We start from the raw sequence: 7,388 nt of genomic DNA on the forward strand, positions 1-7,388 counted from the left end.
ATCTTAACCCCTCATGCTCCTGACCAGGAAGTAGATCCTTCTTCCCACCCTCAGCGGCCTCTAGAAAATGGAACAGACAGTTGCTAAAATTCCTTCCCAAGGGAAGACATAAGCAATCCTCCTTCCTATCTATGCAAGACCTTTGTCTCCCCCACTTTCAAGGATCCTTGCAATGGTTTTGGGGTCTACCCAGGACAATCACGCCATCTCTGGAACTTGACTTACCCATGTCCAACTTTTTCCTAAGGATTGGAACTGGGACCTGAGATCTTTGGGGCCACTGCCCTGCCTTCCACAGATCCTATGACACAGTAGCTGTTCTCTGGAATGACCAAGAGATAGCCACTTAACCCAGTGTTGCTGTCCAAGCAGAGCTGAGAACAACCTGGATTCACACCCACTCCTTACCTCTGCCAAGCCCTTATGGCAGGTGCCAGTGATTCTGAGCCTATTTCCTCCTTCATCCTGAGAGCACTGGTCATATCCCATAAGGTCCTCACAGCAAGACCTTACAGAGGCCTGCCTTCCCTGATATCATCCTCAGTGATATCACTCCTCGGGGCCTGGAGCTCGGCTGCTCACGACTAGGCTCCCACTGCTCTGCTGCCTGGCCTGTGCCCTTGACACGCTCATTGGACGGCCACAGAAATGTGATTGTTGTTCGGAGGCAGGCCTGTCCCAGAGGCTCACCGGTAAAGGCGGACTCTGCCCCAGCCTTTCTCTCCCGGATGTTGATCTCCCCCAGCTCCCTGCAGCTGCAGATGCCACCACATCATTGTACCTTATTTCACATGGTCAGCTGTCAGGCGACTTCTGCTGTCGGGAGCCAAGCCCACGGGACTGCCGCCACTCTCGGTGGTTTATCATCTCCACAGATGGAATTATAGCTTTGGCATGGGTAATTGGCCACATATTATCTCATATTTTATTTGTATTTATCATTACAGCTAATTATATGGGCCAAGCCTTGTCACCGAGGAAGCATATAAATTATGTCTAAATCATTTGTGCAGAGCTGATTTCCAAAGGAAAGAGTCAACAGACCCATCTGGCTCCAGGACGAGGGGTTATAGTCATGTGAATTACACAGAGAAATACATCCAGCTCACCTATTAATTACAATTACACGTGGGCCCATACATTGAACCCTTATGTGCTGGTGTCTACATAGACATATGCATATATGTGTACATTGGATCTCTCTGGAGCACATTCTTGGGGCACATTTTCAAAGGAAGACAGTGAAGCTCTTTGAATGTCAAATTGGCGTCGTCTCTATGGTCCCCATTAGTCAGTCAAACAATACTTTAGAATGGCGGTGCAGACCTGTGATTTGAACCCACCATCAGCTGACTTTATGGAGATTGTTCCGGATGCCCTGGGTGAGCCAGGCCCCCCAGGTGAGAGGCCTTACATGCCTGGAGCTCCCTGAAGGAACAGAACTCCCACCTTGGGCCCTGCCGCAGCTGTACCAAGAGACGGGCTGGCGCTCAGGGTCTGCTCTGTGGGTTTCACACCTGTCCAGACAGACCATACCTATCCAGTAAATCCCTTGAGACAGACTTCCTCCCGCTTCATTTGTCTGGCTGGGCTTGACTGAGGACAAGGACCCTCAAGTGTCATCCCTCAGCAAACCAGGCAAGGTGCTAATGAGACCAGAGCTGGCACAAACACCCTTAGTGACCTGTCAGGTCCTTGGAGCCAAAATGTCTTTCTAGGTCCAAAACAATCCCAAATGGACCTCCAAGGCGCAAGCTTGAGGGGAGGCCTGCTGGATCCTTTAGTTCCCTCTCTTGGTAGGGAAACTGAGGCTCAGAAAGGGTGCTGCAGGAGAGGTAGGTACTGCTAAGCCTACCCTAACCCCCACCCCTTCAAAATTGGCAGTGGCTCCAAGGAGCACTGCACTTACCAGGGTGAGCCAGAGAGGAGCCTAGCTTCTGTGAGAGCACTGGGGAGCGGGGCTGGTCCTCTGCCATGGCAGGGGCTGCCATGTGACTGGGCTCCTGGTAGCCAGGTGTGTAAAAGTCCCATGATGCAGCGGTCAGGTGGTTGGGTCCAAGCACTTGCAGCAGGGGAGGGGGCAGGGTCAGCAGCTGGCCTATGGGGTGAGACTACACTGGAGGGGTCTGAGGGATCTCTGGGTCCCCAGATACTCGAATCCTGAGTGAGGCAATAGCCTCAGGCAGAGGCTAGTTATAAGGCACCAACTCAGAATGTTCCAGAAGTTCTTCACGAAGACAAAAATATATTGACTTGACACTTCTTAAGACTATCAATTTGAGTGACTTATGCAAAGTTGACACTGAATTAGTGAAAAATATATTAATTTTTAAGTATTTAAACAAATAAGAAAATGGTAGCCCTGAACCCCAGGGGAAACACAGTTGGTCAATAAAGCAGAATCTATGTGCTTATTACATGCCCCAAAGGATTTACAGAGTGATAGTATTGAAAACATTTCCAATCGGTCATCTTCCATCCTACAGTGGAATAGGCAGCTAGAATACACACAGGAAAGACTTACTGGGCTGACAGTTCGGCAGGTTGGAAGTCCAGCTGAGATGCCCCACTAACCTGTCCTCTGGTAACTGGGGACAAATGTGGGCATGACATAGTTAGAACCCTTGACAAAACAGAGAGAGGGCTGTCCCACACACCCCTCCAAGGGCGCCTCCCCAGTGACATACGGATCTCTCCCAAGGCCCTGCCTCTTGCTTAAATTTTGTCCTCTCTCCTCTCCCCTTTCTCTTTCTCTTTCCTTCCCTCCCTCCCTCCTCCTCCCTCTCCCTCCCCTCCCTCCTCCTCCTCTGTCTCTGTCTCTCTCTTTCTCTCTCTCCCCCTTCTCTCTCTCTTTCCCCTCCCTGCCTCTATCCCTGTGTCCCCTGCTCAGTGGAAGCAAGCTGTCAGGACAATGAATTATGTCACCACCCAAGCAAGTGCAGGACAAAGCCTCCCTGCCCTTCAGAAGAGGACATTGCCCTTCTGACACTGACCCAGCTTCTGAGACCCAGGAGCAAAACCAGCCCAGATGAGCTGATCTAAGAAGTTACAGATGACAGATGGGTGTGGTTTTAACCCACTAACTGATATAATGAGCCTATTAAAATCTCTTTAAAATGCCATAAGGAATGCGATTCCCAGTGACAATCACCAGCTCATACCTAAGGACAAATGGGGAACAAACCTCACAAGAGCAAACAGCCTGCGGGGAGGGGGGGGGGGCGCAGATTGGCCAAGCTCTGCCTCCCACACTCTCCTGGGAGCACAGGTACCCAAGCTGCCATGGCCCAGACTCCTGAAGAGCTGCTGACGGGGTGGGGTGGGGGTGGGGGTGTTGATGTGGGCTCCCAGACTCACCCTTCAGGCTGGATACCAGGAGTGTTTTAGGTGTGCCGGTGCATGGCATAGTTAGGCAAATGTTGTAAGTGGCCCTTGGCTGCTTCGTCTACGGTTCTTTGTTTTTAGATCTTATTAGGCCAGCAGTAGAGTCTTCTAGGATCCCCACATATGCTGTTAGTTGCTGGTGACTTGGAGTGGACCCATTACCTGGATTCGATGTAGGGGTACAGAGCACTCAGGCACCCCAAGACCCACCTGTTAAATTAAATCCAAACATGTCTGAGTGTTTCCAGGATCCCATGAGCCAGTGGGTGACAGGGACATCAAGGTAGTCCTGGGGCAACATGAGCCCCAACAGTGGGTCAAAAAAGACACATCCTGCCAGGTGGCGGTGGCACACGCCTTTAATCCCAGCACTCGGGAGGCAGAGCCAGGTGAGTTCGAGGACAGTCTGGTCTACAGAGTGAGATCTAGGACAGGCACCAAAACAACACAGAGAAACCCTGTCTCGGAAAAAAAAAAAAAAAAAAAAAAAAAAAAAAAAAAAAAGAAGTCCACTGAAAAATTTCCCACCTGCAGCCAGGCCCTCACACTGACACAAACTCACCTGTCATACATGTTCGCCCCTTTCCCCAAGGTGCCTGCCCTCAGGGAGTAAATTGATTCTCAGCGTTTTCCACCGTGGTAATGGGGAGAAATAGCTGCTACTAATGGTCATCCCAGGCTTCGGGAGGAGTTTTGTCATGTACTGTCCTGGTGCTACGTGAAGTTGTGTCCCTAAGTCTCCCTCCCTAATGGCTGAAAAACCTATTCACGGTGATGTTCAGAGTTAATAACTGTGCATTCTGTGTGTGGGCAGCTAAAAGCTACAGTGACGTACTAGGACATTACTGTCCAGTTCTACTCTTTTTTGCTTTATTTTATTTTGCTTTAAGATCCTAACATCACAAGAACTGTGCAGGTTCTCAAAGTCGGATGAGAGCTACAAGTTTGATTTCTGAAGTAGGTCAAGCAAAGTAACACAATTATGTGGTTTGCAATTATAAAATAGTACAATGAGTGGGGATATGCATTCTCTGCTCCTTCCCTCCAGGGCTCCTAGTTTTCTGTCAGGTGTCAATCAGATGCTCCACCCCCAACCCAGTGCATATACCAGGGTGGGCCATTAGTCAATGGCCAATCACAGTATCCCATTCTGCTGGGGCACAAGCATTGTTTTTTTTGTTTGAGTCTGCATCTCCTTAGGTAGCCCAAACTGAACCAGAAGTCACAATCCTCCTGCCTCATGTCCCCTTAGTACTGGCTGGGGTGAAGTCCAGGATGAGCATGGGACCCAGGCAGCTCACTGGGGACATCTCAGATTTGATGGAGAGAGAAAGTTACCCACTCTGTGTCTTGAGCTCTGAGGACTCCACACTGGAGCTTTCTAAATCAGGGGTTCATAGACATGGGCGAGAGTTCTTCTGCAGGAAAGGAGCATGGATAAGCATAGGAAGCTTCCTGGGCTCAGGAAGGAAGAGACAGAAACACTCAGTAGTATCAGTCACTCCTTGGTGCCCTGAAGGCCCAGGGTACCCCTGAGACTGTCAAAGTTTCCAGAGCCAACAGTATGCTCTTTGGACTTCAACAAGTTTACAATGATTTTTCTGCCAATTATACCCAAAAGTGTCCCAAGTGACACAGGGAGTTTTATATTCACCCATGCATTTGTGCGTACATTCGCTCACTCAAAGAGGAAAGCTGGTTCTGGGCCCACAGAAAGCTCAGTGGAGAAAAGACAACAGCCATTAGACCAGCACACTAACAAACAGTCATGGGCAATGTGTCCCCCATGGGGACAATTGGGGAGCATACTGAGACTCCCCTGGACAGTGCACGGTCACTGGTCAGAGATGCTTCCTCCCCAGCTTGGGTCCTCAGGGCTTTGCTTTGTCTCTCACATTCCTAGGCGGGTGACTGACCTCTGGCTCACCTGGCCCACTCCCTCCCCCAGCACCTCCCAGTGAAGAAAGGCTAGAGAGAGTTCTCATTCTTCCTGGTGTGGGTACCGGCCTCACAAGCGCACACCAGCTGCAGTCTCACGTGAAAAGCCCACGGAAAGCAGCCCATGGGAACATCAGCGATAGCCGACTAGAGAAGAGCCGGGTCCTGCCTACCACAGCTGCTACCTTGAGCCTTTGTGGGGACATCTGAACAGAGCGCTGCCACTCAACACCGGGCCCTTGCCAGACGCCTTCCCAGCCCTGTCCTACCCTTACCGTCCCTCTTCCCTCACTTATTCAGGAGAAGGAGAAAGAAGAGGGTGGAGGAAGAGCGGACGACCATCTCGTGGAAACGGTACCCTCCAGGTTAGCTATGCCCACCCTATGCTGCAGCCCAGCGACCTTGGCCCATGGCAGGACCTAGGGACACCAGCAGAGGGCAGTGGCAGCCAAGATATCCACCCTCTCAGAAGCATGTGTGTGGCAGGCAGGAAGCCCTAGAAATGTCTGAGGTGGAAACGGTCTGCGGCTTTTTCTCGGGCCCCAGAAGGACCAGTAAAGAGAGCAGGACTTGGTGGCACCTAGGCTGTGAGTGTGGCCCTACTCGTGACCACTGGCTGGTGAGCAGCAAGTGGCACAGGTGTTATTGGCAACACTACTTATTCCAATGGACAGGAGAGGTAGGAGGACCTGGAGAGGCTTTGTCGTGGGAGTGGGGCCTCCACCCCCCACGCGTATGTCCTGTGCAGGACTAGTGGCAGAGGCTCAGGGGAAAAGCTGTCTCCATCCAGGAGAACTATACTGGTCAGGTGACCGGCCCTGGCATTCCTGTCTTCCCCCGCCAGGCCTTGACACCAGAGTTTAACATAGTGGAGACGAGGGGAGAGTAACACCCAGGCTGGCTTCTCCTGAAAGCTCAGGTGTAGACGCAGCAAACGTTTGTGACATCATCTCTATACTGCAAGAGATCTTGGGATCCACCCCAGCTGTCCTCAGGGTGGGAGGAAGGAAGAGAAGAATGCCCTGTCTGTGCCTGAACACTGTCCCAGGCCACACCTGCCCTGCAGAGGAGTGGCCAGGGTCCCAGCCAGGCTCTCCCACTTCAGACTCAGCACCGACCACCATGAGGCGGCTGACAGGTGTGAAAAGCTGGGAACATGGTGCCTGTGCCCGAGAGCAGCTGCAGAGCCTGTGAAGCCCCTGGCCCTCTGGCCGCACACGCGGAAGTGTGTCTGGGAGGAGGAAGAGCTGAACACCACACTGGTCACACACCGGACTTGCCTGAATCGCCACCGTCACCCCACGGCAGGGCAAGGCTCTGGTCAACCCTGAACGGCTGCTTCCTCCAGCAGGCTTCTTGAACTGAATTCAAAATACCTCATTTCCAGCTGCTCTTGGTGTTCTCTGCCCATAGTCCCTTAACAGTAAGCACACCTGAGTACAAGCCAGGCTATCTCCCCCCCCACCCCCACCCCCGCCCCCAGACTACTGCAGCCTTCAGCTGCTGCTACCAGGGTCCTGCCTCTTCTTGTCTAATTAGTTCCAACTTACCCTCCCCATCTTCAGACTCTTGTCTTCCCAGCCGACTCCCCGTCATTCTTTGAGCTCAGATAAGATGCCGGAGACAAGGCAGCAGCTTCAGCAGGTAAGTCCGTGATAACTGCAAGTATCCCCCACACATCCATAGGTCATTGAGGATTCTACTAGCTGCAGCTGTTAAGGGACAGTCTGAGGGGCCCTGCTCCTATGTCTCTCTCCCTTCCCTCCTGGGTAGTAGTGTGTCCTCCTCACAACAATGACATCAACACTTGCAGAAGTAGGAGAGGAAATGAGTCTTCTGGAGTTCAGGCTTGGGACAGGCGCGTTATCTTTGTTCGCCTTGAGCTGGAGCCACAGCATGATACATAGCCATACCCTAAGTCTGCAGACTAGAAAATAGGCACCACCCTCCGGGGACCTGCAAAGTCAAGGGTAAGACATGAATTTGGGGTACAGAAGGGCTTGACACCGGCCATCTCCTTGTTTTCTTCAGCTCCGTCTCTAGCTCAGGCCTCTCTCGGGAGCCTT

Source organism: Peromyscus maniculatus, chromosome 4, assembly GCF_049852395.1.
Source record: "Peromyscus maniculatus bairdii isolate BWxNUB_F1_BW_parent chromosome 4, HU_Pman_BW_mat_3.1, whole genome shotgun sequence".
NCBI classification, from domain to species: domain Eukaryota; kingdom Metazoa; phylum Chordata; class Mammalia; order Rodentia; family Cricetidae; genus Peromyscus; species Peromyscus maniculatus.